The sequence below is a fragment of the Anabrus simplex genome, chromosome 2 (assembly GCF_040414725.1).
Source record: "Anabrus simplex isolate iqAnaSimp1 chromosome 2, ASM4041472v1, whole genome shotgun sequence".
Taxonomy (NCBI): domain Eukaryota; kingdom Metazoa; phylum Arthropoda; class Insecta; order Orthoptera; family Tettigoniidae; genus Anabrus; species Anabrus simplex.
Window position 1 is genome coordinate 318,164,893 of NC_090266.1, and position 12,384 is coordinate 318,177,276.

The 12,384-nt window shown below is 42.5% G+C and overlaps 1 protein-coding gene across 4 annotated transcripts in view; it reads right to left on the reverse strand.

Annotated features, from left to right (window-relative positions):
- The window catches only part of LOC136864091 (5'-AMP-activated protein kinase catalytic subunit alpha-2), a 460,086-nt gene that overhangs the window by 414,422 nt on the left and 33,280 nt on the right, over window positions 1–12,384 (reverse strand). The window lies entirely within an intron of this gene.

Consider the following 12,384-nt stretch of genomic DNA (forward strand, 5'->3'; position numbering starts at 1 on the left):
GTGTATTCGTGGTGGCACCGTCCTGATAAGTGATTATAAGTCAGAAAGTTAAGCAAGACGTGCAGAGAGGGCTACGTATAGTATGAAGCATGATGCCTCGCAGACATGTTAGAAGCCTATCCACCAACTGACAGCTTTTTGAGAGAGGCTGCATTATGGGACTGCATGAGGCTGGTTGGTCATATCGTGCAACTGCCAGGCATGTGGGCCATTCAGATGTCACAGTGCCCCGATATTGGACTCAATGGGTACATGAGGGTACCCAATCACGTCGTGCAGGTTCAGATTGACCAAGAAACACCACTCGGAGAGAGCTGTCGTATGGTGCACCAAGTACTGCGGGATCCCATAACTTTGGCACCCGCCATCCGCGAACATGTACTGGAGACTCTACAACATCCTGTGAGTTCCCACACAGTGTCCCAACAACTCACATCTGCCAGATTGGGGGCCCTACCGCCCCAGGCATCGGTTGCCATTGACACCAGAACATCAACGCCTGCGTTTGGAGTGGTGCCCTGCCCGGGAGGCATGGACGGAGGACGACTGGTGTCGCATCACCTTCAGTAATGAGTCCCGCTTCTGCGTAACCTCCGATGACCATCATGTGCAGGTTTGGCGGCGTCAAGGGCAAAGGGCAGATCCTGCCCATATTGTGGAAAGACACACAGGCGTAATCCGACATCACAGTGTGGGAAGCCATAGGATAATGCATTCAGGTCACCTCTCATAGTGCTTCGGAAGACTGACAGCACAGCGATACGTCACAGACATTCTGCGTCCGCACATCCTACCTCATGGCACAGCACCCTGGGAAAGTGTTCCAACAAGATAATGCACGTCCACACACAGCACATGTATCTATGGACTGCCTAGAGCATGCCAAGGTACCCCTGTAACAAAACTGCTTACAATACTTGCCATTTCAATTTCTAAAAGCTTGAATATTATTAACTACAAAAGAATTTAATTAACAACCTTCTCTACTGCAAGTTAATTTGGATTATAGCTTATATAATCAAATGTAAATACAGTACTCTGATTTAATACTTTTTCTTACATCGTATGGGTACTTTAACCTTTTTTCCTTTCTCACGGATTCTGTTCGGATTATCCAAAATTTCATATTTACGGGTTTTTTATTATAGTCTATTATCCCTTTCAGTATTCAGTATACAAGTTTTTGTGCATAAACAAAGTAGCTCCACAATCCTCAACAGATAGAATTATGGCCTCTTAGCTTCTTCCCCTTCTAAACATGAAATTTTCAAGTACAAGGCCTAACCACCATGTTCAAAACTCCATTAGTATCCTAAAAAGTCATCCTTCACTCATCTGCCCAACACAGCACCAACATCTAAGCCAATTCCAATGCAAAACTTAATTCAACATGTCCACTCCTAACTATTTAGTAATATTCTTTTCATAAACATATGGAGCCTATATTAATCAATGATAGAAACCATACCGATACAATATTTTATGTAGATGCAGAGGAAGACTGTATATCGGCATATGTTCATAGCTGGAATATTTCTCAGATGAAATGGCCTTGGGTGGGAAGTTTCAGCCTTTTGGTACTTTATTGCAAATCGTGCCGCAGTCCATTCCATGATTTTGTTTTACAACTAACAGAGCCCTCATTGTCTCAATACTTCAATCTAGAATTTTCCTTTTGACCACATACTATTCAAAATAGGAAGTACCCTCTCAGTAGGTGCTGCACTTCCTGTAATTCAAAGAATAAATTGTACAATATTAAAAAAATGTTGAAAGTCTGTACATTTTGTACTCATTTCAAAAAAAATCTGTACCAGTCTATATGATACAGAAATATTCTCTTTATTCCATGTATACACCTGGCTCACAATTGTAGGTTTTTTGAGGACCCACTGGTCAAATACTCAAGTTTCTGTTTTGTGTGTGACAAGGTCTTTATTAACACCCGCTTGAACTTAACAATGTTTCCAAAACTTCCTGTCCCTGTATAAATATATCCTGTGCCTTTTTATAAGAATTCTTAAGAAATGTGTCCTCATTCATTTCTTCTAGAACTACTAACATTTTTAGTCATTTTCTAAATATCAGTAGTTATAAGGAGCTCACTTTTCTTTTGGGCTTTAAATTGTTGACAAGATTTTCAATGTTCACGACTACTTTTGCAGTTGAAATATTATTCTTCTCAATTAGGCTAATGTATGTCTCGAATGTACACCTATGATCTCTAGCAAATGACAACCACAATTTCAAACAGGGATCTTCAAACAATGTACACAACATAACAGGGCTTTCTTTTTTTTGCAGATGAAAATAAGAATAGAGCCTATCAAACTTGCTAAAGCTTCTCACAATGGATGGGCCCAAGGATAAATATCTCGTATTTCCATGATCTAACAAGTTAGAATAATTGTGTCCGTAATATCATGGAAGTTTTACAGTTCAACTCTGACGCAGCAAACTATTTTAAGACACTTCTATGACCTCAGCAATGTCCTGGTTACAGGGCAGCTGGTAGGATAAGGAATGTCACCTGAGTGATGATTGACTGATTTGCATTCTTTTAATCTCCAATCATAGTTTACACATTTTCACATTAACAAACATTCTTGTAGTCTTTGTTCTTGGTACCTCTCGCTTGTGAAAATTTTACTCACTCACAATGAGAGGGTGCGTACCGGGGAATCGCCGAACTTACGTAAATTTTGTATACAGTTAAATAAGCCAAGAGTAACACAATGGCCAAAATACTTCTTTCGGAAATTAATTTGTGCAACCTACAGAAAGCTATGTGTTTGAACTGGTGTGCTCGGCTACGCAGTATTGCACCACGTGCTGAGTACACTCGTCGACAGGCTGCTACTCTATACCATACCCACAACTCACACTGTCCAACAGCTGATTTGAGGCCATGCTGACATACGCTTAAATAGCAAAGCTGGTCAATATTGAAGAAGTGGTAAGTGGGGCCCGCTTTCATTTTCAACGCTGAAACAAAAGTTCCATCGCGTGAAAAACAAAAAAGTATATTTGTGGGAAAATCATGTACAGAACTGTGGGACGAGGGGGGAAAAAAGAAAAAAATTGATTTTACAGTAAAAATAACTACATAATTCAAAATTTCACCATCCAGCAGTGGGGTATGCAAGTTGTTCAGGAAGAACAATACACAGGGTTTAAAACATGCCAAACGTGAGTACGTAACTTTAAGAAGCGCAAAGGTATTGTGTCATGGAAAATAACATCTGTAACGGAGAAAAAGCAGGCCAACAAAAATGGCAGAAACCATGGCAGCAGCAAAAATATTCACAGAAGAAGTTAAATCTGTTTAGAGTCCTACGGCTCTGAAAATGTGTGTAACAGTGATCAGCGTGAGTTCAGCCAGGAAATTTGTACGGGAAGGACATTGACTTTAAAAGGGGAAAAATTAGTTACCGCTGGAATGCTATCTGTGGTGTCCACCACCTGTAGTTACACCATAATGCTGAGAGTTACCGCAAGTGGCGAATTTATGGGAGCCTTTATGCATCGCGTCAAGGGAGTCGAAAGGCGCTTTTCGTAAGACGGTAAAAACGAACATGTTTTCGCTTGAACATATTCATGGAACCTCGTAAGGCAACGGGGTCAATGTGGCCGCCTCCCTGGCAGCCCTATAAGCTAACTCGCTTCCCGCTACATCCATGAGGCTTGGGAGCCACTGAAACGTGATTCTGGTGCTAACCCTCCACATCCTGGCCAGCTGATCCTGGATACGCTGCAGCAGAGGATGCTGTGGTAAACAAGTATAGCTAGAATCTAATGAGCTCAAGAAGTCAGTACATAGCAGAAAGTGCTGACGTTCACTATATAGTGCAAACCACAGAGCTTCAAAGATAGCACAGATGATGATGCTAATGATGTTTGTTTTTTTAAAGGGGCCTAACATCTAGGTCATCGGCCCCTCATGGTACGAAATGGAGACTAAATGTAATGACAAATTAAAAGTCCAAAATCCTCCACTGACCAGAATTCAAAACGTGAGGATGATGAATGAATGGATATGAATTTAAAACAATCAGTGGATCCGACCCGCAATGCCTTACATTCACAGAAACTGACATAAAACAATAGCATTACTGAACAAGAGACTGCTTCTATAGCATAATAATGAATCAATGACGCTTGTAATCTAAAGGAGTCCAAAATCCAAGTCATCGGCCCCTCATAATGGTACTTATCGCTAGGAAAGTAGAACCATTGTAATTGTCATGTTGCAGTACTAATCAAAAGTAGCATGGTGTTTCGCACACTGTGGCGCCATTTACAGGCAATGCAAATCTATGCTGTTCATCACATACATGTACTAATCACAGGGACTCGCACTATCCCGTGGTATTCCTCATATAGTGGGTACTAATCATAGGCAAGCCAGAACCATGGTGTCGCTCCTAAAGTGGTACTAATCACAGGTACTGTAAAAGCCAGCAACACACACTGTTGCTACAAATCACAAACCTATTTTGTACCTAACATAGTGGTACTATGCGCAAGTAAAAGCGGCCTATGTTGTTCCCCGCGTGGTGGTACTAATCACAAGTAGTTTCATCGTTCAAATACAATCATCCCTTGGTCGCCCCTTTTAGTCGCCTCTTACAATAAGCAGGGGATACCGTGGGTGTATTCTTCGCCTGTGTCCTCCACCCACGGGGGTTGTGTGTTTGGTCCGCAAGAGGTATTTTATTTCTTGCAAGTCTGCCGGCAAGCCGGTTAGGACCCCCCCATCCGCCACCTGGGATGCGCCATGTGGGAGTAATCGCCTCTCCCCCTGCTACGCCAGCGTAGTAGGTTTATGGGATAGCATAGAGCTCTGCTGTGTACACGCTACAGGTTTCAGGTAGAGGAAAAAGAAACCTCTTATCATTAACACTGAACACACAGCCTACTTTCCTTTCTGCTCACGAACCATCCATTTAAATAACTACTGATCTTGTACACTTTGGAGCCAATATGCACATCCAGGATAATTTCAGATCATTGTATTAACCACAGAGGTACTCTACTTGATCGTCTAACACGCCAAGAAACTGAAGGCATATCAAACAATATGTAACTGCTATCCACACACATATACCAAGCGGCTACACTGCTCGTGGATAAGCAGCATAGAGCTGACGGTTTCCACCATGGAATATGCAGGGAGCTGAAGTGGCATCTGCCACAATGTCGAAGCATAGGACAAGAGCATTTGCTGGTGGCTCAGGTGTAAAAGCGGCACCCCAGATTCAGCAAGCAAGCAATGTGACTTAAATGGAAAGCTTCAGCTGCCAACTTAATTCCCCTGTGGTGTATGATATTCAGTTTATCAAGAATGCGTTTTTCTTGCTGATCCATATGCTCCACCGCTGTAGTCTAATCAGGATAAAATATGTGCCCTATAAAAGTATAGGAGCATGGTGTAATCAGCCCCCACATAGTGCTGCTAAAAAACATCAATATATCGAGTTTCTTAGGGCATTTGACTTTTAATTGACGCACATGCAGCTCTCTCAATAATTTACTATTGAAAAGGAACTTAAAAGTACGTATATGTCTACCACAGGTAGAGCAAGCTCCCCTAAATAAAACTCAGAGCAAAATCATCCACATATAGCGACTGTATTACTATTGAATCCACAGCAGCGATAATGCCATTTACGGCAATCGCAAACAGTGTGACAGTGAGAACCGATCTCTGTGAGACTATTTCCCTAAACGGGATATTGCGAATATGACCTCCCAACTCGGACACGGAATAGACGAACGACAAAAAATTTGTAATAAAAACCAGCAAGTTACCTCAATTTTCACTGATGCAGGGCTGAAAGAATGGCATATCGCCTCATGGTGCCATAGGCCTTTTCCAAATCGTAGAAAATGGTCAATAAATGCTATTTTTGGAGAAAAGCTTCCTGGATAAAATTCTCCAGGCATACCAAGTGGTGAAGCGAGCAACTCTAAAACCACATTGGTACTCCAAAAACAGTCTTATTTTTTCCAAATACCACACAAGTCATCGATTCACTATCCTCTCAAATAGTTTACATAGCTTGTAAGAGAAATACATCTAACTTCTTGCATATTTAGGGTCTTCGTCAGGCTTGAGCAGAGGAATTATCCTCTTTTGGCACTGAAATGGAAACTCACCCTCTAACAAGATTCGACTGAACACCCATAGAAGATATAATGGGCTATCCCCGCAGAGGTGTTTCAATGTCTGGTTATGGACATTATAAGGTCCAGGGCACATATCCTTGCAAACCAAGGCACTGCAGAGTTTCCACACCGTAATGAATACATTATAATCCTCTGTACCGTGAATAGCAAAACACAGATGGTGTTCTGTCCCCCGCTTCAAAGTAAGATCAGGATGGTAATTTCTGGAACCAGACACAGCCACAAACTGTCTTGCTAGATGATTTTTTTATTATTTGCTTTACTTTGCACCAACACAGAGAGGTCCTATGAAGACGATGGACTAGGAAAGGCCTCGGAATGGGAAGGAAGCGGCCGTGGCCTTAATTAAGGTACAGCCTGGGAAGCCACAGAAAACCATATTCAGGGCTGCTGACAGTCGGGTTCGAACCCACTATCTCCTGGATGCAAGCTCACAGCTCCGCGCCCCTAGCCGCACGGCCAACTCGCCCGGTTGCTAGATGATTAGCAACCATGGATGGATCAGTGACGATACTGCCTGCAATGGAAATTTACAGTAGTCCTCGCACACATGAAATGCATCAAAGTTAAGTAGACACTTCAGATGACGATGTATGTACCGACATTGACGACACATCTTACCCATGAAGCTTTCTTATTCTGTCGAATAAAAAGTCGCGCCTTAGCACACAGTTTCTCGAATTTTACCAAATTGGCCACAGTACGCTGCCTGCAATAGCTTAATGAGCATGATGTCACTTCGTTCAGCCAGAAAAGAACATGGAATGGACTCCTCAGCAGCAGCAAGAATAGCTTGTATGATAAGTCATATCACTGTCTATGCTACAGCTATCTGCGTCGTTAATGAAAACTAGTGATGTGAACTTGGGCCGATCAGCAGGTTTTATAATCCATCGGGAAGGAGCCTCGATGGATTTCTATTTGAACAAAAGTAAGAACAATGGGGAAATGGTCACTGCCAGATGTCATTGTGTACATCCCACTGAAGCAAGGGAATGAGCGCACGACTGTACAGCCTTAACGTCATTGCGGGCAAAAGTTATGTGCGCTACGCTTAAGTGTGTTGGTTTCCCTGCATTCAAAATGAATAAATCCAGCTTTCATATCAACTTCTCCAACTCCCTTCCTCTGAAGCAAGATATTTCAGAGCCCCGAAATGGTGATGGGCATTAAAATTACCCAATAAGAGGAAATGATGCGGGAATTGATCTACAAGGTCAATTATCATTGATATTTACAGCCTGGCCCGGTGGAAAGTAAAAATTACAAACTGTAGATATGACAGGCAATGAAACACGCACTGCTATTCCCTCCAGCTGGGTTCTTAGTGGAGTTGCTTCAATGCAGATGATGGAACAAGTAAAAATACCAACGCCACCAAAAGCCCGGTTAGCTTAATGCCGTTCTTTCGAGTACGGGTGTTAGAAAGAGAAGGGCAGAGTCTGGGGTAGGGCTCCTTATCAGGAATACCATTGCACGCAACATAGTTTCTGTAAGGCAAGTAAATGAGCGAATGATGTTGGTAGATTTGTCAGTTGCAGGAATTAGGACTAGAATTGCGTCCATGTATTCACCATGTGAGGGTGCAGATGAGGATGAAGTGGACAAGTTTTATGAAGCACTGAGTGACATTGTGGTCAGGGTCAACAACAAGGATAGAATAGTGCTAATGGGCGATTTCAATACGAGAGTTGGGAATACTGTAGAACTGAAGGATACGAAAGGGTGATTGGTAAATGTGGGGAAGATATGGAAGCTAATGGGAATGGGAAGCGTTTGCTGGACTTCTGTGCTAGTATGGGTTTAGCTGTTACGAATACATTCCTCAAGCATAAGGCTATTCACCGCTACACATGGGAGGCTAGGGGTACCAGATCCATAACAGACTATAATTTAACAGACTTCGAATTCAGGAAATCTGTTAGGAATGTACGAGTTTTCCGCGGATTTTTCGATGATACTGACCACTATCTGATCTGTAGTGAACTAAGTATCTCTAGGCCTAAGGTAGAGAAAGTGAAATCTGTCTGCAAACGAATAAGGGTAGAAAATCTCCAGGACGACGAAATTAGACATAAGTACATGGATATGATTGGTGAGAAGTTTCAAACAGTAGACATTAAGGAGGTTCAGGATATAGAAAGTGAATGGGTGGCATACAGGGATGCTGTAGTAGAAACAGCAAGGGAATGCCTAGGAACAACTGTGTGTAAAGATGGGAAAAGGCGAACATCTTGGTGGAATGATGAAGTGAGAGCAGCTTGTAAACGTAAAAAGAAGGCTTATCAGAAATGGCTCCAAACAAGGGCCAAGGCAGACAGGGATTGGTACGTAGATGAAAGAAACAGAGCGAAACAAATAGTTGTTGAATCCAAAAAGAAGTCATGGGAAGATTTTGGTAATAACCTGGAAAGGCTAGGTCAAGCAGCAGGGAAACCTTTCTGGACAGTAATAAAGAATCTTAGGAATGGAGGGAAAAAGGAAATGAACAGTGTTTTGAGTAATTCAGGTGAACTCATAATAGATCCTAGGGAATCACTGGAGAGGTGGAGGGAATATTTTGAACATCTTCTCAATGTAAAAGGAAATCATACTTGAGGTGTTGCGAACAGCCAAGCTCATGAGGAGGAGGAAAATGATGTTGGTGAAATTATGCTAGAGGAAGTGGAAAGGATGGTCAATAAACTCCATTGTCATAAAGCAGCAGGAATAGATGAAATTAGACCTGAAATGGTGAAGTATAGTGGGAAGGCAGGGATGAAATGGCTTCACAGAGTAGTAAAATTAGCGTGGAGTGTTGGTAAGGTACCTTCAGATTGGACAAAAGAAGTAATTGCACCTATCTATAAGCAAGGGAACAGGAGGGATTGCAAAAACTATCGAGGTATCTCATTGATTAGTATACCAGACAAAGTATTCACTGGCATCTTGGAAGGGAGGGTGCGATCAGTCGTTGAGAGGAAGTTGGATGAAACGCAGTGTGGTTTCAGACCACAGAGAGGCTGTCAGGATCAGATTTTCAGTATGCGCCAGGTAATTGAGAAATGCTACGAGAGGAATAGGCAGTTGTGTTTATGTTTCGTAGATCTAGAGAAAGCATACGACAGGGTACCGAGGGAGAAGATGTTCGCTATACTGGGGGAGTATGGAATTAAAGGTAGATTATTAAAATCAATCAAAGGTATTTATGTTGACAATTGGGCTTCAGTAAGAATTGGTGGTAGAATGAGTTCTTGGTTCAGGGTACTTACAGGGGTTAGACAAGGCTGTAATCTTTCACCGTTGCTGTTCGTAGTTTACATGGATCATCTGCTGAAAGGTATAAAATGGCAGGGAGGGATTCAGTTAGGTGGAAATGTAGTAAGCAGTCTGGCCTATACTGACGACTTGGTCTTAATGGCAGATTGTGCCGAAAGCCTGCAGTGTAATATCTTGGAACTTGAAAATAGGTTCAATGAGTATGGTATGAAAATCAGCCTCTCGAAGGCTAAATTGATGTCCGTAGGTAAGAAATTAAACAGAATTGAATGTCAGATTGGTGATACAAATCTGGAACAGGTCGATAATTTCAAGTATTTAGGTTGTGTATTCTCCCAGCATGGTAATATAGTGAGACTGAATCAAGGTGTCGTAAAGCTAATGCAGTGAGCTCACAGTTGCCATCAGCAGTATTCTGTAAGAAGGAAGTCAGCTCCCAGACGAAACTATCGTTACATCGGTCTGTTTTCAGACCAACTTTGCTTTACGGGAGCAAAAGCTGGGTGGACTCAGGATATCTTATTCATAAGTTAGAAGTAACAGACATGAAAGTAGCTAGAATGATTGCTGGTACAAACAGGTGGGAACAATGGCAGGATGGTACTCAGAATGAGGAGATAAAGGCTAATTTAGGAATGATCTCGATGGATGAAGCTGTACGCATAAACCGGCTTCGGTGGTGGGGTAACGTGAGGCGAATAGAGGAGGATAGGTCACCTAGGAGAATAATGGACTCTGCTATGGAGGGTAAGAGAAGTAGAGGTAGACCAAGATGACGATGGTTAGACTCGGTTTCTAATGATTTAAAGATAAGAGGTATACAACTAAATGAGGCCACAACACTAGTTGAAAATCGAGGATTGTGGCGACGTTTAGTAAATGCACAGAGGCTTGCAGACTGAACGCTGAAAGGCATAACAGTCTATAATTATAATGTATGTATGTATGTATTGTATGATGATCTGTTCTGAGATTAGATTCTTCAATGCTTTTCGGCGACAGCGAGGCGGGGAGGGGAGGGGGTCCTCCTATGAGGGAAGCATGCAGGTTTTGCAGCAAGGGCTCCCTTCTTAAACTGGCTGATGATGCCGCCTCCGCCAGCTTGGGAGCGGCTTTTGCCGACCTGTTGAGGGATCCTCTCCAGCTGTGCCAGCTTAGTTTTCTTAGCAAGCACAGGTTTCTTTGTGACTGAAGACTGGGTTGTCCCCAACTTTGAGCTTTTACTTTTTTGTGGCGTTATTCACAGGAGCAGCTGCCGGGCTGAGTGCAGCGATCTTCAAAGGTGTCGCTGGAAGAAAGGGTGAACCTCATAGATTCTGTGCTATAACACTCAAGTTTAGTGGCTTGGCAGGTGGATTCAAGGAAATAAACTTACAGCACACTTTCTGGTATGAAAGACCATCCAATGTCTTGATCTCCTGAATCATCTCACCAAGATAGACAGGACAGTTTCTATCTCGAGGAGAATGAAGACCAGGGCAGTCAGTTCACACGTTTGGAGGTATGCTTTGATCCGAGTCATGAGCTTCTTTCCTACAGGTACCACATACAGACTAATTCAAACAACGAAATACCATGTGTCCGAACTTTTGGTGGTTGTAGCACCACATTGGAGGCGGTATTTACGATCTCACATCGCAACGACAGGTTGTTACCTTGTCTTTCTGTGGTAACAATGACAACTTGAGACTTTGAGCATAATGCACCGGACTTGTGTCACGCCACGTTTCTTCATATCTTTCATCAGCTCACTGACAGTGTTCAAGATCAGGTTGCAGTGAAAGATAACTCTGCAAACCAGATTCAGGATTTGTGCTCTTCCACTTTGAAGGGGATTTCGTCAAAGTGGTCAAACTTGGGCAACAGATCAGCTTGAACTGCAGTGCGAGTCTTTAATAACAAATTACCATTATGCATCTTCTTGAGGTCTTCAAGTTCACCAAAAATCAATTTTATCAGCTTGAAATCATTTGCGTCAACCTGGTTGCAAATGGGAACCAAGGATAGCTGGATCTCAAACATACATGCTGTGCTTGTTCCCAGGGGATTGTTGTCCTGAGGAAATCAAAGGTTAAAGACTTCGGTGGTGGACCATACTGGACAAGTTTTGGTCATTTTAAAGCCATGTCCAAAAACATCATCCCCAAATGCCACCCACTCTGACCAAGCAGCCAAGGAAATACCAACCTGGTCATAGCAGGTACTGCGTAGGGTCCTATGCTGAACGATGTCTAGAACGGGCTGACTGAGACAATGAGCCCCAGAGTTCTCTTCCTCAAATCATCCATAAAGGTATGTACCCCACAGCGTACACAATGAATAACAACAATAAAAAAAATATAAAAAAATTAATAATGATACGCTCTGGCATTCGGCTGTGAGGGGACCTGTGTTGTCTGGAGGATACTGCTGCAGGGTACATGGAGCTCCCACCCAATGGGTTGTGGATACAGTTTGGACTTTTGAGCACAATCGCACATATAAGAGGCCCTTCTCCAAGCAGCATGCACATAAATTTTGATGAGTCTACAACTCTCACTCAAGAGGGAACTGATAGCCACATGATCTTTTAGTTGCCTTCTACCACAGGCAGGGATTACCTGCATATGTATTAAAACCCTCCCACCCACAAAGTGGCCAATTCATGATTCCAATGCCATAATCCATTTCTGAGATTAAGTTGCCTCTTTTAGTTGCCTACTACGATGAGCACGGGATAGTGTGGGTGTATACATTGTCTGCGGCACCCACCCACAGGGAATCAACAGAAATTTGTGGCTATCAACTTGCACACCAAAGAAACTAATTATATTTATTACTAGTCAGAAAAGACAAAAATACTCCGTACTGGTGGATTAAAAATTAAGGGCTGAGTTCATAGACAGCACTTATACGTAAGTGAAACATTTAAGTAATAAGGGATCACTTATATTAAGT